The 24,925-nt window shown below is 38.5% G+C and overlaps 1 pseudogene; it reads left to right on the top strand.

Annotated features, from left to right (window-relative positions):
- Positions 1-24,572, top strand: part of LOC141496568 (rhomboid domain-containing protein 2-like) — a 30,974-nt pseudogene extending 6,402 nt beyond the window's left edge.
- Positions 24,573-24,925: the final 353 nt, after the last annotated feature.

Genomic DNA, 24,925 nt, shown 5'->3' with positions numbered 1-24,925 from the left:
TCTTCATTTAAAATCCCATTGTTCCCCTACTTCTGTTCCACTGGCAAGGCCAAGAGCCTGGTTGGGTGATTCTCCCCTCCCCCAATTCTCCTTTGTTCAATAGAACACTACCTTAGATCATCCTTGACAAGAGAGTAAAGGTTATCATTAGCATGTTGAATAATGGATAGAGTCCATTGTATTTTCTTGTTTAGGAAAATAAATCATCCTGAAAACTTTTATTATGTTCTATGTAAAATAGGGGCACATCAGCACTTGTTATGTTTTCTCTCTTTGAGTCAGTCTGGCAGGGATCCTTAGGTTGGAAAGAACAGCCCCATGCTGCCAAGGAAAGGCTGTCTTGATTCGGTGCCCATTCCTCTCCAGGACATAAACATCCTCCACTTCATTGCTTCCCCAACCTGTAGCTGGAAAACTCCCTTATTCAACTTTTCAGCTGTGAGACTTAAAAGGCTCGAACTGAAGAAGGGTCCAAGTTGACCCTGTGGAATTCATGATAAACAGTGTCCTGGCTCCCTACCCTCATGAACTGAGGTCAATCTTGGGTTCTGAATCCAAGAAGTTTTATTCTCTTTTGACTTGTTATGACCCCACCCAGAGAGAAAATCTAAAATTGTGCTCCATTTTTCTCAAGGTCTCCTAAATCCTCTGGCTTTGATACCCTTTTGTAGCCTGACTCCTTCCTACCTTTCCAGTCTGCCTACATTTTATTCTTCTCCATGAGCTCTAAGATAGAACAACAGTGGTTTCTTGCTGTTTCTCTACATTTCCTAATCTGAGCCTTTTCACTGGCTGTCTGCCATGTCAAGAATGCTCTCTCTCTTCACCTCTCCCTACTGGCTTCCCTGGCTTCCTTCCAGACTCAGCTCGAATCTTAGTTTCTGCAAAAAGGCCTTTTCAGGATCCCCCCTTCTCTGCTTGAATCTTCCCCTGGGATTGCCTCCCATTTATATTGGACAGATCATGCATGTGCCCAGATTGCCAGCTAATTTTCCTATTAGAATGAGGTCTCCTTGAGGGCAGAAAATGTGTTTTTTTTTTTGTTTCTTTATAGAGAGCTGAGCACAGGGATACACCCATAAAATGGGCTTATTGAATTGATTAATTGATGGTTTGAAGTATTCAGACAATAAAAACTCTAGAAAAACTCTAGGCTATTAAGTGAGGAAGGGAAAACATAGCAGTTGAAGCAATCCAAGAAATATCAGACCCCTTATGGAAAGTAATAGTGACACTTGTCAATAGCTCTTTGCATCAGATAGATTTGAGATGTCCACATTTATCTGGAAATGTCAAATTTAGGAACTCATTAAGAGATAAAACATGGCCATAGTCACTGGTGAGGAATTTTTCCATAATGTAATCAGAGTTATTACATGGAAATCACTTTTCTCAAGCTGAATGGAATAGGGAGACTGATTTACATTTGAGGAATCAAATTTGACAGGGACACATCTAATCTCTGCTGATCACAAATTAGCACAATGCTTTTCTTGTTTCTGAATAATCAGACTTAGCAGAGAGCAGTATCTGTGTCTTTTACTTTACTTTCTGAGAAAAATAAAAATATATAGGACACTTAGCAATTAGAACCTACTTAGTGTATAGGTGGACCTACCAGAAAAATTATTTTTTCCTAATTTATTTCTCAAGACAATGTATATGTGAAAATAACAGAGAAAGAAATGGTGCTTTAATTTTAAGGTCACAACAATGAAGTGACTTGACAAACCTCTTGAAAACAACATTCAATTGAGGTCAACCATTAATTTAAAAAACAACCACAATAACTGTTTTTTACAGCTGCCTCCCTCCTTGCATTTTGCAGTTTCATGAAAAAAATTCATGAAAGATAGTGTGGTGGAGTCAGCATCAGAATGGAAGACCCAGGTTAAAACCTACTGTTGACAGGGACAAATCACTTAATGCCCAAATATGCCATGGAACTTTCCAAGATTAAAGGCTCATGACAGATGTCAATCTACTTTAGTACACATAGTTCCTTACCTAGAATTCAAGGAGTTCTTGATATGAAAGGGCTAGGTAAAAAACAAAAATATGATCAGAAAACAAAAATGCACACTCTCTATGTGTTAATAAATGGGAAAAGCCCATACAGAATTGTAATGGCTCCAAAATTCTTCCAGTGACCTTTCTTGTGCCCTTTTTCTCATCTTGTGATACCAAGCTCTCCTTTCTCATAGTTCACATGTCTAGTTCTCTTCTGCTCTCATGCCAAGATTTCCATAACTAAATAAGGAAGGATCTGTTGGGACTAATTTGTACTTCCTGTGTGGCTCTTTTATACTTAATATCCTTAATATCCTTAAGCAGTTGGATGAAGGCTCTTTGAACCCTAAAAGAATTTTAGGCAGTAGTGGATAATGAGGAATAAAATCTGGTCCTATCTTTTGACCCCTCAAAAGACCTAGCAAGAAAGAGGTGTCTGATAATGTATTGAGTCTATAACTGCCCTTTTAAAAAATCATAGTAGAAGCAAGGAAGTAAACAGGAAAAGTCTATATCTCTCTGCCCAGATAGTCCACCTCCCTCAGCCAATCTGAGGATGCTGAAGATAGAAAATCTCTTCTTTCATCCTTTCTTCATTAGCTTCTACTAGTATTTGAAGTCTAGAATCTATCCTTTCTCCCTCATACCCAAATACTGATTCTCTCCCTCCAGAGCTTCAAAGGATAATAGAGTTGAAATAATAAAGAACTTTATATTATCAAGGCCATCTCATGGCTTTTTTTACAGACAAAGAAACTGTGGTTATTTGACCAAGTAGGAGTAGCAGTATTGAGATCTGAACTCAAGTCTTCTGCTGCCAGATTGCTTATCATTCCTCCTTTCCCTCCCCCTTTCTTGATCAACAAGCAATTTATTAGCTATGGTAATTATAGAAACTCTAGGACTATGTAGTTAAATTTAAAACAACTCTTGTCTTTAAGGGAGACAACATGGACATATCTGGGTCTGTGAAAAGAGATAGAATTGGGCGGCTAAGTGGCACAGCGGATAAAACCCCGGCCCTGGAGTCAAGAGTACCTGGGTTCAAATCTCAGACACTTAACAATTACCTAGCTGTGTGGCTTTGGGCAAGCCACTTAACCCCATTTGCCTTGCAAAAACCTAAAAAAAAAAACAAAACAAAAAAAGAGATAGAATTGGGAAATTGAGGTTGGGGGAAGGGGAAGAATCACTAACAGTTAGGGACTCAGGAAAGTCTTCATCTATCAGGAAATATTGGAATTGAGATTTAAAGGGAAGTAGAGGAGGAGGACTCATTGGCAAAGACCTAGATGTTGGAAAAGACTGAATGCTAAAGGAGAAGAGGATGGCAGAAGTTGAACTAGATAGATACTGTCATGGAAGCAAGGAACATGAACTTGGAACAATCAGACACTCCTGAACAACAAAGGGTAGGAGGGTATGAAGGATTTTCCTGGTCTGAAGATTTAAGAAAGCAAAGACTTGATGAGGGGAGATGGAATTCCAAATATCCCTTCTTTTCTTACATAAACAAGAAGAGTGCTATGTATGGCACAGGGAAATCAGACGATTATTCAAGAGACAATGTGAAGTATGGACTGAAATGATTAGAGGTGGAAAGAGAAACGAGGAGGTCATCGTGCTCTTGGTCATCTAAAATTTGAAGATTAACATCACATTTGACATTTTTCTTATTGGTCTATTATCAAATGCTAGACTTGGAGTCAGAAAGACCTAACTTTGAATCTTATCTCAGATAATTACTAGTTCTGTGACTTTGAACAGATCATTTAACCTCTTTCTGGGTCTCAGTTTCAGTTATCTATAAAACGGGAATGATAAAATCATCCACTTACTGGAGTGGATGATATAAAAAGCTAGGCAAACCTTAAAGAACTCTATAAATGCTAGCTTTTATTATTGTTATACCTTAACACTTCTTGTCTGATGACCTTTCTTAAGAATGGTTTCTACTTTGTTTATGAAATTCCAATTTCCCTGGTTAGCACCATCATTAGCAGAGAGCTAGTTTCAGTATTTAAAGGATATACATAGATATGTATATACACATATGTATGTGTATATATTTTTATTGGTTTGTTTGTACATTTGTTAGTTTTCTCCAGTACAACCTTGTTCTCCTCTAAGCAATGCAGATCATAAACACCTTAGGTTAAGTGTGATCATTCCTAGAAAAAAATTCACCTCTCAATGGCCAAGGTCTGAGGATACAAACTCATCACACTTTGAAAGGACTAGGGAATAAGTGTATGAATCATCCCTGGGCCCAATTGTCAAAGTCTTTGTTGTTTGATGGGGGTTGTCTTTGTGGGCAAACTTTTTTTTTAGGGTTTTTTTTGGCAAGTCAAATGGGGTTAAGTGACTTGCCCAAGGCCACACAGATAGGTAATTATTAAATGACTGAGGCTGAATTTGAACTCAGGTATTCCTGATTCCAGGACTAGTGCTCTATCCACTGCACACCTAGCCGCCCCCTTGTGGGCAAACTCTTTGAGGACTCCAGTGGAGAGCTCAACTCGATAAATTAGATTAGGGGAGGACATAGGATCATGGCAGGAGCATAGATGTAAAGTTGGAAGATACTTTAAAGTCCATCAAGTCAAACACCCTCAGTTTACAGATGAGTTAACTGATACTGAGAGAAGTTAAACTACATGTTCATAATCACTTCAGGAGTCAGGGAATAATCAGGATTTGATTTTCTTACCTTGTTTCCAAATCCAGATCTCTTGCTACTCTATCACACTATCTTAAAAATTATTAGGAAAATAATAATTGAAATGATTTTATGGAAAGACTCATAATTATAGCAACAAAAAATGTTCAGATAGGGTTGATCCTTCCTGCAAGTAATTTGAGAAGGTTGAGAAAACCCCATTTTCCTTCCAAATCATTTTGTATCTATTTTTTAATATCCCTCTACATGTATAAGTTGTTTTTCCCAAGTGAGCATCAACTAAGAGAACATGAGTTGTTTCACTTTTGCTTTTGTATACCCAACACTTAGCAGGATGCCTGATACAAATAAAACATCTAACATGAAATCTGTTGTGAAATCCAGTCCTTTCTACCTTTGTTAACTGCTCTCATATGGCTATTTCTGTCTTCCAAAACTGCAACTCCCTGATTGAGGCCCTCAGGACTTTGGCAAGAGCCTGCTGGTGGCTCTGCCTGCCCCTAGTTTCCCCCAACTCCAATCTATCCTCCACTCAGTTGTCAAATTCACCTTCCTTAATACAAGCCTATGCATGCCACTCCTAGATTCAATAAACTCCAGTGGCTCCATGTTAACTCCAAGTTCAAATATAAAAGGATGTGTTTGGCTTTGAAAGTCATTCATAACCTGGACCCTTCTTATGTTTCCAGTTACTCTGACATTGCAGTGAAAATAATCTCCCTGCTGTTCCATACACACACTTCTTCCTGAGCCTGAGCATTTTCACCAATTGTACCTATATGGTGAATGCCCTCCTATCTCATCTCTACCACCTTGATCCCTTGGGCTTCCTTCAAGTCTCAGCTAAAGTTTCACATTTGTCAAGAGACCTTTCTTAGGCTACTTTAATATTAACATCTCCCCTCTGAGACTATTTCCCATTTATCCTTTTTTGGTACACATTTGAATGTGGTCTTCATTATTAGCCTGTGAACACCACAGGAGCAGGGACTGGTTTTTTTTTTCCTTTATCTGTGTCCCCAATATTTAGATAATCATTTACCCAATAGTCGACTAATAAGCATTTCTTAAGTGCCTACTATGAACCAGGACTATGCTAGAATTAGACCTGATGTTTAACCAGTTAAAGAAAAGGGAAATAAAACAGTCCCTACCCTCAAGGAACTTAACAGTCTTCTAATGAAGGAGACAACATGCAAATAAAAAATATAAAAAGCAAACGATACAGGATAAATAAGAAATAATTAAAAGAGGGAAAGAACTGCAATTAAGAGAGATTAGGGAAGGCTTCCCAGAGAAGGGAAAATATTTTTTTAGGACTTAAAAGAAGTGAGAGAGGGAATGGAGGAGGAAGAGCATTTCAAGCAAAAGGGATAGCCAGAGAGAATGCCCAGAGCCAAGAGATGGAGTGTTTTGTTCTGTGGTATAGCCAGAAGGCCTAGATCAAAGAGTCCGTGCTGGTACATAAGGTGTAAGAAGACTGAAAAGTTAGGAGGAAGCCCAAATATACATTTTTCTATTGGTTCCCAGTGGTAATAAGAGCCTCTGAGGATTAGATAGTATTGGAAAGAATCTTCCTTTCAGTCATCTTCATTTATTTTCAGTTAAGTGCTAATTAGGGTAACTCCTCAGATACCTGATCATTTTCTATATAACAATTACATTTTTTTTAATTTTAAGTAATCTTGTTGTATATAGCAAAAATCTATTGAGAGAATTATTGTAAAAATATGCACATAATTGATTATCATTACAACCAACAATACTCATGATAACAATGATACATTTCTTTAATTTTTATAATCTGACATCTCAAAATCCTGCTATATTCACATCTAAATGTGTCACAATTGTAGATTCATTAATTGAAATGTCTGTATTATTAGTAATAAGACTTTCAGTCATTTTAATTTTAAAATGATGTTCAGTCATCTTTTTTTTTTAAAAAAAGGTTTTTATAGAGGAGAGAACAAAGCATGATCCAGAGATGAGGTCTGCTTGTCCACTTGGAGGTGGGTGGATTTAGACTGTGAAGGAAAGGCCGAGGACTCTGGACACCTAGATGCCTCTCTACAGAAGGGGCCAGATTCAAAGAGGGAAGGACATCTTTATCCCCATCCTCCTTTGGCCTAGGGATGGCTTTACTTGCTTCTATAGGTCACCTCATCTCAATCAGCTTAAAACAATCTGTTCTCCAGTGATAGCAAGATATGAGTACAGTTCCATATAGCCTGCTAGCCATCTGCATATGAAAAGAATTTTTTTTAAAAAAAAGAAAGAATAAAAAACAGTTCAGGTCTGTAGAATAGCCATGGAAGCCCAACATTAGACCAGGTGTTTAACCAGTAAATTTCTCTTGAAGATCAAAGACAATTCAATTGTTAAAAAAAAAATTTAAGAAACTTTTTGCCCACCAAGCCCTATGAAGATAGGAACGCAACATTTGACTTCACCAGATGTGAGGCGGGGAGGATTTTTTTTTTTTTTTTAGAACTGAGTAAACGCCACTCACTGGGTCAGTGGTATCAAAACCTCATTCTAAGGGGGCTGGGCACGGCCCTTCTGAGCTGCAAAGAGAGGCTCTGGAAACAGATGTAAAAGACTTCTCTGGGCATCTTGCTGAGGCAGTAAGAATCCTTTTCCAATGGTAAATGGACAGTAATTAATTATAGGATAGCCCTCGAAACCCAAAATGCAAGTTCCCTTGTGCAGATTGCAAGTAAATCCAATTTTAGCAAATAGCAATGTGAATGCTTCATGTTAACTAGTGTAACCTAGACAGGTGCTGTCTCTGCAGTCTTGAGACAGGATGAAAAGGTTATTTCTGAACAGAGAGCTGTTTAAGGTTGTCTGTGAAGTTTCCACTCCCTCCCCCCCATAATTTAGTTCTGATGCCTCAATATCCTCAGTCAACAAGTTACTCAGGGTGCTTTGGGATAAATGGGGAGATATGGAAATGTCATCAGCTTAGGACTTTTCCACAAGTAGGAGCTAGTTTCCCCATAATTGCATTACATAGATCGGCATAAATACATTTAAATGGAATAATTATTATTGTTATTTTACTTTGTTCTCATGGGGCACTTTTCTTTCAAGGAGCCCAAAGAGCTATGCCCAAATTATCCAATTAATCTTCATAGCATTCCTGTGAAGAAGGTGGGTGGTAGTTACTCTCTAATTTCCCAGAAGGGAGAGGAGAAAGATACTGGGATCTGTTTAGGACAACAGCAGAATTGGACATTAAATAAGTCTCCATTCCTGGGGTCAGAGTTCAGTTTCCAAGGGTGTTATTCCCAATGTTCATCCATCAGTGTAAAATATCAGAGGACAAGAACTAAACTTTGGAGTTATCTTTCATTTTTTCCCAGCATTTTCAATAGTAGGGGAAGGGGAAAGGAATGAACATTTAAGTTCTGTGTGTCAGTCACTGCGCTATTAAAAAATATCTCATCTGATCCTTGCATCTTGTAGTTCTGCTCTAGGTACCTTGTTGTTCCGGGATGATCCTGACTCAAGGCAATCTCCGATAGTTAATGCTTGAGATTGGAATAAAATGAGACTCATATATCATTCAATCATCAGCAAAAGGAGATTTACTTAGCCACAGCAAAATATTTTTAAAAGATATTTGTTGAGGACACCCCAATTGCTTTTTGAGCTCCACCCCTTGTGAGTTGCCCATTGTGATCTATGAGCCAAACACAAGAGCGTTCCTGGAGCCATTGAGGACTGTTTTCTACTTGGGCAATCAGTCAACCCATGACTTTAGTCTCTTGAGCAATTGAGTCTTGAGAATGGTGTCGATACTTTTCAAGAAACTTAACTTGCATGGGGGGTTCTGCATTGCTCTTTCCAACTTTGTGGACAATAGATGTTATAAATGTTGATGAATATATGACTTTTTATAAAAAAACCTTATACTAAAAGGTCACTTGAACTCAACCATTGAAAATGCTTTAACATTGTATTGGAATACTTTTATGTCCTAAATTCAACTCATTACCCCATACATGCCCCCACAACCCTAATTGCTTCCTACTACATCTCCCTCTCTCTACCCCAAAGGTGTTCCATTGCATGCTTTATATCATTATTGCAGTAATCCCCTCAATACCGAGCTCTCCTGGTCAAAAGTCTTTAATGGTATTTTTATTATTTCTGGATAAATTCCAGTCTAATCTTTAGATGGACTTTCAAGGTTGTGACCAGAATCCAACCTGCTTTTTCAGTCCCATCTCAGACTACTCTCCTTCAATTATCCCATGTTCCAGCCAAACTGGACTATGCACCTTTCCCTGAAAACAAATCAACCATTCCCCCTTCTGGGTTCTCCCTCATATCTGACCTCTCTATTTGAAGTGGCCTTTCACCACTGTAAACATTTTCTCTTTTCTTCAAAATCCAGTTCAAATACCACTTCTTCCAAAAGCCATCCTTGATCCTCCTAACCAGAAGTGGTTTTTCCCTTCTCTAACTGCTTCCCCTTTTGTCTTTTAAATCTCCAGTAACATTTGCCACAAAAAATGATTTGTTCATTATAATTATAGGCATTCATGTCCAATGTGTTCTCCAAAGTGCCAGAGAAGCATTTTTGAAAGAGGATCAGAAGATCTGGGGTCAGAAAGAGTTGGGTTTGAATCTGCCTCCAGAACTTAAGGACAAGCCCCATAACTTCTTGGAAATTCATTTGTATCATCTTTTAAATAGAATTACAATGAATAATTGATTTATTCTTTCTTAGTTGTTCAGTCACATAGTAATTCTAAGAGTCCAATGTAGGCAAAGAGAACCAAATTAGTAGGGATGAATTATGTGCAAAAATGGCATAAAAGATATCAAAAAGGGATATGAATAAAAAAGGTCAAACTGCTCATGTGTTAGAAATTAGAAATAATGAATGGATTATGGGTAGAAACAAATATTTAAAAAGGATACCTCTCTTCTAGTTTAATTCATTGCCTTCCTCCCTTTATAAAGTAGTTGGACTATTGACCCATCTAAGGGTGAGTTTCCTCTTCACTATATGTAGATGAATTTGGCTCTGTGATCTATCTTTTTCCCCAGAGAAAGAATTGAGATGTGGATAGAAAGGAGTAGGTTCCATTATTTATGCCTAAAGAATACTTGAGAGGAAGGTTCAGGAAGGAACTGAGTTGCAATGATTCTGGAGTGTTAGTTCCAAACTATATTTTAACATATGATTTTCCATGTTCAAAAGTCCTATAAATGGTAACTGCAGTCATATTGAAGTAGAGAGACATGATGGACAGCATCTGTCTAAGCAAGAAATGGCACATGAGAATTCATGTAAAATTAAATAAAATTGTTTCTGGCAATACTTCTGCCTAAGACTAAAAGCATAGTATTGATACATATCTTTTTTTTCTGCAGTGGCCACTGTAAACTTTTCAAAATAGTAAGTAATTATTCTTATGTGTTTGATCTGACTTGTGATGTCATTAGTACAAAGAACACCCCAGGAAGCAAATGTCCTAGAACTATACAAATGGAGAAAAGTCATTAAGAATTTGATAGTTGATTGCACTGTTGGTGGAGTTGTGAACTCATCCAACCTTTCTGGAGAGAAATTTGGAACTATGCCCAAAGGGCAACAAGAATGTGCATACCCTTTGACCCAGCAATACCACTTCTGGGTCTATACCCTGAAGAGATGGTGAAAAAGGGTAAAAATATCACTTGTACAAAACTATTCATAGCAGCCCTGTTTGTGGTGGCAAAGAATTGGAAATCAAGTAAATGTCCTTCAATTGGGAAATGGCTCAGCAAACTGTGGTATATGAATGTCATGGAACACTATTGTTCTATTAGAAACCAGGAGGGATGGGAATTCAGGGAAGCCTGGAGGGATTTGCATGAACTGATATGAGAGAGATATGAGCAGAACCAGAAAAACACTGTACACCCTAACAGCAACATGAGGGTGATGATCAACCTTGATGGACATGCAACAACCAGGGACAATTTTGGGCTGTCTGCAATGGAGAGTGTCATCTGTATCCAGAGAAAGAGAAGTGGAGTTTGAACAAAGTTTAAGGACTATTCCCTTTAATTTAGAAACAAAAACCAGATATCTTATTGCCTGATCTTGTTATCTCTTATACTTTATTTTTCTTCCTTAAGGATATGATTTCTCTCTCATCACATTCAATTTGGATCAATGTACAACATGGAAACAAAGTAAAGACTGACAGATTGCTTTCCATGGGGGGGGGGGGCGGAGGGAAGTAAGATTGGGGGAAATAATGTAAAACCCAAATAAAAAAAGAGAATCTGATAGTTGCCTGGGTCAACTGTGGGATTAGGTCCCTTAGCAGAGATGCATCAGTTTCTTTCTAGAAGAAGCAGAAAGCCCAGGAGCAAAGCAGATGACAACAGGATAGCCTGGAACTACAGCGAAGTCCAGAGGGCTGCTGGGAGACTGAGTTGCCATCTTAAGTCTTTCAGTTGAGAAACAATCCTGGGAGCATGAGTTATCCATTGGGGACCATTCTACTGCTCTCCTCACTTCCAGTATAAACTTTATTTCTTTTGGGATGTATTATTTAACTTCCCATTCTGGTGTAATTAAATGTTTTGGGTTTTTTTTTGCTTTGAATCCAAGTGTCTGTCTTGGTCTAATATTTGGAATCATATTAGATGGGGCTCAGAATTGAGAATTTGAAAATTCTGGTCATGTCTAAGGAGAGGACCACATATGAATAAATGAATGAATCAATGAATGACAGCAGTTGATCAACTGTGGGACTTGGGTGAGGTTCTAAAGTCTGACATTTAATAATGTCATCATTTAAATAGTGCCTTCTGTTTGCCACACTGTGATAAACACTTTACAATGATTTTTTCATTTGATCCTCATACAACCCTGGGAAGTGGATGCTATTATTAGATCTATTTTATCAATAAGGAAACTGAGGCAGAGGTCCAGGGACACACAGCTAGTAGTCAAATTTGAATTGAGGTCTTCCTGACTCCAGGTCAGGTGTTCCAGTGAACCACCTCATTAAGCAGACTAAATTTCATAGGGGTGTTGGCACTCCACAGGAGTCAAGTTGAAGCCAAAAATCTACGTAAATTCATTATGAGGTCAGATGACAGAGGGGCAAATTATCTTTCCTGCCACCCAGGCCAAATTTATCTGTGTATGGTCACACTATACCCTATGTTGAATCATTGTCAAAATTTCTTTGGAGGCAAAGGCAGCTTTGTATCACAATGTGTTCTTATGAAAGTACTGTTTCCCATATATGTGGAAGGCACATTTGGGGGGTGGAGTAGGAGGAAGGGGCTTTTCCAGGGGTATTCAGTCAACAAAGTGATTGATTGCAACAACTCTGGGTTGGTTTTGATAAGCACATTACCTTAAAGTATTTGGGAGTGTGCCAAATAGAAGATCTGTTTCTTTCCAGGCCTAGCATAAGAGAAAACTAAATTCCTTTTGGCTGGTTTCTAAGCAGTAAAGTGAAAGTGAGAAACTCTATTAGCTTTAAATAAATAAATTGAATCTCTCTGATGATTATGTAAGATTCAATGAGGACCATGTTACAAATGTTCAGGTAAAATACATATCTGAAATTTTAAAGTATATGATTAATAAGATTTAGATTCCCTTTATTTGAATAAAACGTGGCTTCTCTTTTTTTTTTTTTGAGGTGAGAAGAATTAAGATGTTTTCATTTCTGATGAATTTGGTACATTTGGGTTTGGTTTCACCCACAGCTGCTTTAATATTTAAGAAAAGATTTTAAAAGGCCCATAGGTAGATTTTTTTTCTGTAACTGCTGCTGATTTCCTTTTTGTTGAATTTCCTGTGGACACTTCAAAGACTGGAGATGTTGCAGATGTCTCATGCCTCCCTCCATATGGGAAATGTACTATAAAAAAAATGTAGTTTCATAGGAGAGGGTTTGTCCATGAGAAGGAAAACAATAATCACATGATTTTTAGGTTCATTTAATAATATTAGAATGACTTTTGCAAAACTAAAATAAATATGAACATCCAAAGGATATCAGTATAGCAGCTTCCTTCCAGAGCAAAATTCTATGACTTGGCAGATAAAATTTGGGATGTTGCCTAAGGCCCAGGTATGTCAAATTACTTGTGCAGGGTCATACAGCTAGAAAAAAGTCACATACAGTATTTGAATTCAAGTCTTTGTGATTCTAAGTCTAGCATTTTATCTCATTTCTATAAAAATCAGTTTAAATTGATTTAAAATATTAGATCTTTAGAGTGCTCTGGAAGTATATAGTACAGAGAACTTGTCCACACAAATGAGTCATTTCAAGGAAAGCATTCTATAGTATGTGTCACCATTTGCCTTTTTTTCTAAATAAAGTTTTATTTTTTTTACTAAATAAATTCATGAATAAATGAATAAATCTGTTGATTTCTTTAATATAACTGAAAAATTCTCATATAAATTTTGAGTTACCTAATGATAATTTGCAAACTTTGGTTCTGATGCTTTACAAAGAATCATAATCTAGTTATATCTAGCAAGAAGGAGATTTCACTTTAGATATTTTAACAGAGTGACACAAAATACAAATGAACAACTCGGTATTGCTTTTAAATTTTAGTTCTATCTTAAAGAAAAGTCTTCTTGGAATAAACTTTTTTCTCTAGTTTTTTTCCCTTCTCTATTTAAAAGGTTTTTTACCATTCACGTGCAAAGATAGTTTTCAACATTCATCATTTTGTAAGTTTTTAAATTGCACATTATTCTACCATCCTCTTATTCCACCCTTCTCCCCATGGCAGGGAACAATCTAATAGAGGTTGTCCATGTACAGTTGTGTTTACCATATTAGGCATGCTGTGAAAGATGAATTAGAACTAAGGGTGGGGGAAGAGGGAGATCAGGAGAAAGGAAAAAACCCATTAAAAAGTTTTAAAACGTGAATATAGCATGCTTTGCTCTACATTCAGACTCCCTTGTTTTTCCTCTGGATGTGGATGGCATTTTCCGTAACAGGTCTCACAGGATTGCCCTTGATCACTGAACTGCTGAAAAGTACTGCATCCATCATAATTGAATGTCTCACAATGTTGTTATTTAATGTGTACAATGTTCTCTTGGTTCTGTTCATTTCACTCGATATTAGTTCTTGCAAGTGTTTTTTAGACTTTTCTTGTCTGTCCACTCATTATTTCTTACAAGATAATAGTATTCCATGGCATTCATATATCAGAACTTGTTCAACCATTCCCCAATTGATGGACATTCCCTCAATTTCCAATTGTTTTTGCATTAAAAAAAAGAACTGCTTTAAATATTTTTCTATACATGTAGGTCTTTTCCCCTTTTTTATGATCTCTTTGGGATATAGACTTAATAGAGGTAGATCAAAGGGTATGCACAATTTTGTTATCCTTTGAGCATAATTCCAAACTGCTCTCCAGAATGGTTGATTCAGTTCCCTACTCCACCAACAATGTATTTGTACCCCATTTTTCCCACATGCTCTCCATTATTGATCATTTTTCTTTTTTGTCATTTTAGCCAATCTGATAGTTATGAGGTAATACCTAAGAGCTTTTTAATTTACATTTTTCTGATCACTAATGATTTAGAAAATTTTTTCATGTTAGTATAATTTTAATTTCTTCATCTGAAAATTATATCCTTTGACTATATCAATTAGAGAATGACTCTTATTCTTATAAATTTGACTCAGTTCTCTATGTATTTTAGAAAAGAGTCCTTTAGCAGAAATACTAACTATGAAAATTGTTTCCCAGATTTCTGCATTCCTTTTAATTAGGGTTGCATTGGTTTTAGTTGTGCTAAAATTTTTTCTTAGAATAAACTTTTAGGACAGTTCATTTTCTGTATATCTGAAAATGGTTGTTTATCTTTCATTCTCAAAGAAGTCCATGACACCAGGGAGGTGATGCCATGAAATGAAAGTCAATTGAATTTCAGTTGAGGGTGTGCTATGCAAAAGTCACCAGCTTCACTCGCCCCTCTGAAGCCATTAGGATCCAGATATGGATCAGGATGACTTGAGATGATCCTAGAAGCAATAGGAGACCTTAACCTTTTAAAGCTAGGTTTTCCCCAGGTCACAGTTTGTCTGAGGCAACATCCATTATGACTAAAAGGGAATTGCCTCAGTAAAACTATGACCTGAGTATCTGAAAATATGCACAGATTAAGACACTAATATAACCTATTCTGTGAATTATAATAATTAAATAATAATCATTAATAATAATGATGATCCCATGCAATTATGAAGCTATCAATAGGATATGTCAGCCTAGTTTTGTTCTGTTCCTTCCCCAACACAGAAAATAAGATTAATGCAGATCCAGTCCCACTCTTTTGCTCCTTTTTCCTTAAGAACAACGATTTTCTTTTGCAATCTACAGTTTTACTTTGTAATATGGCTCTAGTACGGTCTGTGAAATGGAGCAAAGCTAATCAGTGGACAAAGGAATAAAAATCCTTAAAGTAACTCCAGTGGCATTATTACTAATTAGGCACAGGCAAAACTGGCCAATGTTCACAGAGTCACTGAGTTTTAGTGGAAGGATCTCTTTAGCCATTCAGTCCAACTATATTCCTAAAAGTATCCTTCCTGCAATGAGTCCAATTTCTCATGTAATCTTTGCCTAGACTTCCAGTGAGGCGGCAATCCATCATGATCTGAGACAGTCCATCCCACTTTTGTACAGTTCCAATTGCTAAGTTTTTGCCCTGATATCAAGTCTAAGAATTGTCTCTTTTTACCTTCTAATCATCTGATTCATTCCCAGCAGTTGTACTCCTTTGGACTGAACTTCATTCTTCCTTCAGGAAATCTCATCATGAGACATCATCATGAAATTTGATAGTGACATCTCCTGGGGCAGCTGGGTGGTGCAGTAGATAGAGCACTGGCCCTAGAGTCAGGGTTCAAATCTGACCTCAGACACTTAATAATTACCTGGCTTGTGTGATCTTGGACAAGTCACTTAACCCCATTGCCTTGCAATCCACCCCCCCAAAAAAAATATTTAGAATTAAATTATTGTTGTCAGAGTTGTCTTCAACTCTGTTTGCACCCAGTTGCTTCAACTGATCTTTAAAAGATATAGATTTAATACCCTTTACTATCTTGGTAATCATTCCAGGTTATCAATGTCCTTCTTAATGTTGAGTGCTCAGAACAAAATTTAGTACTAGAATTATAGGCTGTCCAGACCTATCTGATGGTCCAACATTTTTCCCCCCTGGAAGCTAGGCTTCTATTAGTAGAATCTAAGATTGAATTAATCATTTTGACTGCTATATGATGAGTTAGTTGATGCCAAAACATCAAGCTATTTTTCAACAAACACCTATGTACCCATGCTTTCTTTGTCTTTACTTATAAAGTTGATTTTTAAAATTCAATTGTGAGGTTTTATAAATTTATTCCTATTCAATTCCATCTTCCTTTCTTTGTAACATTGTCTTGCAATATTGTAGTCTCTTAAATACTCCTTAGATCCTGATTTTGTCATCCATTATGTTAATGGTTACTCATAGCTTTGTATCATCTGCAAATCTGATGAGATTCCCATCTGTGCCTTTATGAAAGTCATCAATAAAGATGGTAAATAGTACAGGGCTATGCACAAAGATTGGCTCACTATAGACCTTATTCAAGTTGACATCAAATTATTAGTGACTATGCACTGGGTCCAGTCTTCTGTAGAGTAGCTTCCCAGATTGCCTGTACTGAGGCAGAAGACCAGTTTGTTGATCTGTTTCATAAGGTTTTTCCTATCTATAGCTTGCTTTATATTGACATCACTTTATTTTCTACCTATAATGGTAAACTATTGGTCAGGATTTATTACTTTTCTAAATCCTTAAATTTCATGCTAATGATTTAATTGAAGTGATTTAGAACATGTGACTAATCAAATATATATGCTATAAAGAAAGGATGAATTCAGGGAATATATTATTTAAATATTCCTGAAATGATAACTATGTAGTGAAATAATATTGGAATTGTAGCTTCTATTTCTGGTTCTCTTACTAATTAGTTGAGAGAAGGCTGATCTCTTTGTAGCCCCTTAGAATGAGGGTAGCTGGACTAAAAAGAAGTCAAAGAGCCCTTCTAGCTCAAAAAAATTCTGATTCAAAGTTCACTTCCATCTTTTTGGCTTACTGGGGAGGGGAATGTTGAGGGGGGCATAAGAATTTACAATCTATTCTATAAATAAAAAAGCTCATTAGTGCATTATGCTAATTAAAAATCTCTTACAATTATCCCTACTAATGGAAGAGATAGTATATAATTTAAAGGACCAAACAGCCTTAAAATCTTTTGTATTTTAATAAAGAATAGTCAGATACATACACATAATTAGCACCTTCTTTTATCTAGGGGTTTTACCTTCTAGATGGTCATAACATTGGTACCATGAGTTTTATGTAGGTAGGGAACATACTCTTTTATATTTTATTTTATTTTTTCCCCTGTAAGCATAAACAAGTTTCAATGTTGACTTCCAAAACATTGAGTTTCAAATTCCTTCCTTCCACTCCACTCCCCCTCATCAAGAAAGTGATTTACTTGGTGTAGGTTAAAAAATGTTTCCTTAAAAAAAAATGACCACAACAGACATGTTGTAAAAGTAAACATAACCCCCCCAAAAAAGAGAAACCTTAAGAAAAAGTGAAAAAATCATGCTTCAGTCCATATTCATACCATCAACTCTACAGATTTTAGGGTGTTCTTTATCATAATCTGATATTCTTTATCATAAGTCTTTCAGAGTTCTCATGGATCACAGCATTGCTGAGAAAAGGTTAGTCCTTCACAGCTAATCGTCCTGCAATGTTACTCTTACTTTGTATATAGTAAATTTCCCATAGCATCTGCTGTGAAAGTTTTTTACTGAGAGCATCCTGTTTATCATTTCCCATGACAGAACAGCACTTCATCTCAATCATATGCCACAATTTGTAGAACAGAGAAGAATTTTTTTTAAAAAATTGAGAACTGACTAGATAACACATTTTTATTGAAAATAACTATTCCTAGGTCAGCCAGATGGCACAGTGGATATAGCACCAACCCTGGAGTCAGAAGGGCCTGAGTTCAAATCCAACCTCAGTCACTTAGTAGCTACCTAGCTATGTGACCTTGGGCAAGTCACTTAAGCATATAGCCTAGCCAAAAGAAATATATAATCTTTTTTTAATTAAAGATCTTATTTTAGTTTTACAATTTTCCCCCCAATCTTACTTCCCTCCCCCCCCGCCACAGAAAGCAATTTTTCAGTCTGTACATTGTTTCCATGGTATACATTGATCCAAATTGAATGTGACGAGAGAGAAATCATATCCTTAAGGAAGAAACATAAAGTATAAGAGATAGCAAGATCAGACAATAAGATATCAGGTTTTTTTTTTCTAAATTAAAGGGAATAGTCCTTGAACTTTGTTCAAACTCCATGGTTCTTTATCTGGACACAAATGGTATTCTCCATTGCAGATGGCACAAAATTGTCCCTGATTGTTGCACTGATGGAATGAGTGAGTCCATCAAGGTTGATCATTGCCCCCATGTTGCTGTTAGGGTGTACAGTGTTTTTCTGGTTCTGCCCATCTCACTCAGCATCAGTTCATGCAAATCCCTCCAGGCTTCCCTGAATTCCCATCCCTCCTGGTTTCTAATAGAACAATAGTGTTCCATGACATACATATACCACAGTTTGCTAAGCCATTCCTCAATTGAAGGATATTTACTTGATTTCCAATTCTTTGCCACCACAAACAGGGTTGCTATGAATATTTTTGTACAAGTGATGTTTTTACCCTTAGAAAGATCTAATCTTAAAGCTAAAACTCCTTTCCCAAGGAGGAAAATAATGAACATTTTGAAATGGATTTATCTTTATTCCAAGAAAATCTATTCTTATTATCTTGCAGGATTTCACTACAGGCAAGTCATAACATTAAAGTTCATCATGGTTTTGACTATGTTTGATCTCATGGGCTTCTTGGATTTTTACTCTCTCCACTCTAACTTTGCCACTGGCAGGGGTTGGGGGGGGGGGGGAGGAAGATATAGTAGTTAACACCTTCAACCAAGTTTGTTCTACTTCCAAATGATTAGATTAGAAAGTCCCCTTTCTAGAGGCATTGTCCTGAGAAGCCTTTCTTTCCCACTGCATAGTCTCTGAACTTCTAGTCTTCACTTGATTTTGAGGTCCTAATTCCTCTTATTCCCATTCCATAGTCTCTGTTCTAAACCAACTTTCCAGTTCTCATCTAATTCAACAAAGCACTCTCTTTTATCTTAAAATCGCTTGTCTTTTGCCTATTCATGGCCTATTAATCCTCAATCTTGGGACCATCCCCTTTTTCCCCTTTAGCCTATTCTACTCCTATTCCCAAACACCTGATTTTTGCAAAAGGAAAAAATGAAACCCTGCTGACTAGGTCCACTACAAAAGTCATGTTTTCTAAACTTAGTGAGGTCCTCATCATTCCAAGACAATTCTTTCATCAATCTAATTGGCCCTTTCTTACTTCCCACAGCCATTGGTCCAACCCTTTCTCTTATTAAGTCCCCAATTATACACATTCCATCTGTTTCTCAAGAGAAAAAAACATTTCGGTTGCCATCTTTCCATAATTCTGTTGAAAATACTACCATACACCCAGTCATTCATTCATGCCTGCAACATTGCAGTCATTTTCAACTTTGTCCATCAACTATACTCATTCTGTTATTAAGTCCTACCAACTCTCCCTCCACAGTCTCTCTCACATCTGCCCCTTCTCTTCACACACAATGCCAACATCCTAGCTCATTTATCACCCTGATAATTGTAATCATCTATCTGACATCTCTGCCTTCAAACTATTGTCTTTTGTCAATCCATCCATGAATTCTCACATGATCTTCCTAATAAACAGGAGAACCTTGCTCAGACATTTAGTAGCTCCCTATGGCCCAGAGGTTAAACAATAAACTGACCAACCTGACATTTAAGATCTTGCCCCATTTTAATTCCCGGAATCATTATCTCTTTATTCCTACATTTAAAAGTCTTATTTATAGTTCAGCTTAGGTGAGATCTTTTCCATGAAACCTCTGGGTTCTCCTGGCAGAAATTGTTCCCTTTCTTCTCCATTGTATTCTAGAGGACTTTATGTCTCTCTACACCATTCTACCTTGGATTATATTAATCTGGGTACAAGTTATATATTTCCTCCTGACTGTAAGCTCCTTAAGGACAGGGAACATATAACAATATATATAAACAACTCATCCATGACTTAGGGAATTTTCCAAGGTCACCAAGCATTCAAGTGACTTGACTGGGTCATTTGAGTAATATATAGGTATAATCCCGAGTTCCTGATTCCAACATGGGCCTACTATCCATCATGCTGCTCTGCTTTTCACCTTGCACATAGTAAGGAAGCATTTAATAAATGTTTATTGAAACAAACTATTGAAGTATGGAGGAAATCAACTTCCAAATGTAATGAGTTTAGTTTAAATAATGAGGTAGCTAGGCAGTGTAGAGGATGGAATGTTGAATCTGAAGTTATAAAGACACCAGTTCAAATGTGACCTCAGACAATTACTAGTTGTATGACTCCGGGCAAGTCACTTAACCTCTGTCTGTCTCAGTATCTTCCATTGTAAAATGAGGACAATTATGGCATCTTCATCACAGAATTGTTGTGAAGGTCTAGTGTGATTTTCAAGTACTACCACATGACAGGTACTCAATGTTTTTTTCTCTTTCCTTTCATAGTAAGAGTAGAGGATGTTTCATTTTGGTTTTGTATTGCCAGTGAATAGCCATGTTTGATACATAGGTTCTTAATAAATGTTTGAATTAACAAATTCAGGTGGCCAAGGAAAGCTGTGACATAGCAAGCCTAACAGGTTCACATACTCACCTGCCAAATTCATTCAGTAGGACCTCTACTCAACCTGAGAAAGATTATGCTAGAGAGGATGAGTATTGCAATGAATTGAAAACCTGGCTTGAGTCAAGACATAGGTTCAGATTTTAGCTCTGACATATCTTGACTATGTGACCCTAGGCTAGAGACTCGTGTCTGGGTCCCAGACACCTCCTGAAGTCTCTAAAGAGGCAGGGAAATGTGCATTGGAGGAGGAAATTTCTTCACTGGAAGTCCCAAACATCCTGATAAATCATAGGGCATCCTCACCCCCTTCTCCACTAAGGGTATCATCTCTGAATTCAAAGAACATAGCTGTGCTTTTTCACAGAAAGAAAACTGGCTTCTTTTCCTCTCACATACTAATTTTAGAACATTGTTAATAGAGACCAGTTTGGGGTTCTCATATTCCTGATGAAGTTCTGATAGGAATTTCAAGTTGGTCATTTTTTTTTTTTGAGAAAGTTTCATGGAGGAGAGAAACACCTCAATGTTTAGCTAAACAAAGGAGGGCAAAGAGCTGATAATTAATGGCCATTTAAAAAACCCACTGAATATGATAAATATTCAAACTCTAATAAAACTTCTCTTGTGGAAAATTGTTAACTGTGCACAATTATTCTCCTGATGACTGTAAGCTGGTAATAAAATTTTGTTTAAGCTCCCTCGTGACAAACATACAAGAAATAAACTATTCTTGAGGACAAGAAGCAAAAGGACAAGAAAAACTGCAGGATCTAAATTCAACTTGGTTTTGTTTAGTTTTTTTGAAGCCAGGGACCTTATTCTTATTCATTGTGAAGATTTAATGAATATTAGTTGGAAGTTATTTGAGGATATCTTCTGAGTGAATTGCTCAAAAGAAAGCTTTCCAAGTTCAAGGACCAGCATTTATATAGTCACTTTAAGGTTTGCAAAATGACACATACACTTTTCAGTTGATCCTCACAAAATCCTCTGGGGCAGATCCTATTATCATTTTCATTGATAGTCACCGGAAGCCCAGTGAGGTTAAGTGGCTTGTACAGAGTAACATAGCAGTATCTGAGGCAGAATTTGAACTCAGGGCTTCTTGATTTCAAGGCCAACACTTCATCCATTGTATTTATTAAGTAATACTCCATGATACACCCTATGCTAAATGCTAGAAATAAAATTAGAAAAGCAAGACATCCCCTGATCTTGAGGAGCTCACTTTCTAAAAGTGGGAGATGACATTTATAGGCAGGTTCCAATAGGAGCTTGCAAAGGCCTCATGTAGTCACAGAGCAATGGCATTTAGAAGGCAAACAATCCAATTCGGCTAGAGATTAAGCTCATGTCCATAGGAGGTTACTGGGTCAAAATTCCCCATGGGTGGCACCCCTAGATGATGGTGATTGGGTAGGGCCATTGGGCAGGTGATACTGCCACTCTTGGATCCTTGGGCGTGGGGTCCAGGTCAGTCAACTCTGCCAGGCCTTAAAGAACTTCAGGGAGGAGGGTCTTCTGATCATTTGCAATTTTGTTATGAATCCAAGAATTATTCAGTCCTTATCCTTTCTACTACTTCTTGGGAAAGGGCAGAATCTTAAAGACCTTGAGACCTCTCTGTCTCTGTCTCTGTCTCTCTCTGTCTCTGTCTCTCTCTCTTTCTCTTTCTCTCTGTCTCTGTCTCTGTCTCTCTCTGTCTCTGTCTCTCTCTCTTTCTCTTTCTCTCTGTCTCTGTCTCTGTCTCTCTCTGTCTCTGTCTCTCTCTCTTTCTCTTTCTCTCTGTCTCTCTCTCTCTCTCTCTCTCTCTCTCTCCAGGCATTGGAACCAAATTCTCCATAATCATCTCTCTTCTTTGTTATTCCCTCACTGATCTGAATTCCTGTCTGACCAATGAGAATGATCAGGATATTGCATCCTTAGTAGTTCCAGGATCCATTCCTTAGTACAGATATTGTGTTTAATTAATGCTCATTGATTAACTGGTCTTATGTTTACATATCCTGCTGGGTTATTTGTCACATAGAACCTTGTAGGAGACATAGAAACTCAGAGTTAGCTCAAGAGGTTCAGTGAAAAGAAACCTGGAATGAAAGCCAGGAGACCTGGGTTTGAGTTCTTTTTTCTAGTACTTAAGACTTGTGTGACCTTGGACTAATGATTTAAATGTTTATAAAAGGAAGTGTGGCACTAGATGGCCTCTAAAGATCTAAAGATCCATGAATCTTGGCTAAGGGTCGTCCCAACTCCAAGTCGATAATCATAGGATACATCTAGTCCAGTTCATTGCTGATCCAGAATTTTCTTTATAACATCCCCAGGTGATTTTTTTTTTCTTGGAGAATACTGGTAGAGGAAAACCCCAAACCTTCCATGGCAGCCTACTCATTCTGCTTTTAGAAAGTTCTCTAATAGTGGAAGCGCTTCTTTACATGGGACCTCAGTTGACGTTGAGGCAGGTAACATCCACTGTTCCTAGATTTGTCTTGAAGGCAAACGGCTAATCAGAAATCTAGCTGTTCTTCCAGATATTTGAAGATGGTTATTATTTATATCTACGTAGACTTTCTGGACTTCAGATCCATCTCCTTATGCTGATCACCTGCTCCTGGACATGCACTGGGTTGTCACTTTTAATTCCAAAATGTGGCCCGCACAACTGAGCAAGTCCTTCTGTGATCTGCCCATGACATGCTGGTGTCATACTTTCAGGTACGGTACATATGTATCAAATTTGCTAGGTCTGGAGTGGTTTGCCTATTGTCTCCTCCATTAGATTGCAAACTCCCCGAGGACAGGTGTGGTACTCTGCCCCCCTCCCCAGCCCAGCACTTAGGTTAGCAGACATTATTTGATTTTTTACTGTCTGGAATGACGTGATTGCATATTTTTGGGAATATAGAAGACAGTGCTACTCAGCAGCTTCTTACTACCCTTCACTGCTTTAGAAAGCCACGGGGGCCGTGGTGGAGCTTGGGGGGAACCGGGGCCGCGGCTGCCGGAGGGTCCTGGCACCCTGAGGTTTCGGGCCTCCTCCTTGCTCACAGTGCTGCTGTCCGGCCCCGACTCCTGCTGCCACCCCCGCTGCCCTGGAGCCAGAGGTGCCACTGCCCGCCTCGGGCCTAGCCGCGGCCTTGTGGCAAGGCTGATAACCCCCATTTTGGTCTCTGGGCACCCCCTGGCCTTGCTCTCTGGCCTCGGCATCGTCTGGCGCTTTGCTGGCAGCTTTGAGAAGAGTGTGGGCACTGTGGGTCTTCGCTTTCTTTGTGCCCTTCGTCCTGCTGGAGACTCTCTGGGCTCTGGCTGGCCCTGGATTTGTGGAAGACGCCAGGGCTTTTACTCCAGGGGCTGTTGCCATGGCGGTCCAGCTCCATCCGAACCAGAATGAGAAGAACGTCGTTCTTTGGGGTCCCTGTCCCTGCCTCAGTGACACCACGGCTCCTGCTATGTGCCTCAGGGACATCTGGGGACTCTTTATTGGCTTTATCTATGGTCACGGTTACTGTCCCTGCCTGGATCTCTCAGGGTCAGTTGCTCGGAAGCTAGATCAGAAGTCTCCCTTCAGTCTGTTGAGGCGGGCCACAGTGCTCAACTATGTCTCAGCATCTTCAGTTGAGAGAAGAGCCATCCAGACCCGGCAGATTAATCCAGTGCCAGGATCGACCCTACACTTAGCCCATGCCAACCCTCCGGGTCATTCAGATGCAGCAACATGACAACACCCAGAGATTGGGACCCTGGCCTAACCACACTCCTAGGAGCCCACCTCCCTACCAGTCAGCTTCTGGCCAGTTTTATGTACAGAGCCCCTTGGGCACTGCGCCTGTGTCCTCTAACTTGTACTCTGCTGTCTCCAGCCCTTCCCAGGGGAGCTGCCCGCCACAACCTCCAGTCTGCCAAGGGCCAGGGCAGCTGACCCTGGGCCACAGCACAGCCTTGGCACCCACGGAGGGGTCAAGGGTCCAGAGGCAATGACTGACTCTTAAGGAGAGCGGCCTCGACTCACCACATCTGAGTCCTTGCCTGGAAACAAGTAGACTTCGTGGGTGAAGCCACCACAGCCCTGTCCCTTCTGGGCTCAAACTCTTATGTGACCCCTGGTTGCTTCTCTTGAGCTCTTCTCTTTGATGTTTTGTGTAATTGCTCATGTGTGTGTGTGTGTGTGTGTGTGTGTGTGTACACCTTTGCCCTTCATTGCTCAGATCATCACACCATGTTCTCCCAACCTTGACTGGCCCAGAGCTAAGGAGCTAGGTCAGCAGAAATTGTCTAGTAAAGCATGATCCCTGGGGGTTTGGACCAGTGTACTGTGTTAATTATTTTTTATT

This window comes from Macrotis lagotis, chromosome 8 (assembly GCF_037893015.1).
Source record: "Macrotis lagotis isolate mMagLag1 chromosome 8, bilby.v1.9.chrom.fasta, whole genome shotgun sequence".
NCBI classification, from domain to species: domain Eukaryota; kingdom Metazoa; phylum Chordata; class Mammalia; order Peramelemorphia; family Peramelidae; genus Macrotis; species Macrotis lagotis.
This window is presented reverse-complemented; position numbering and strand designations above follow the sequence as displayed.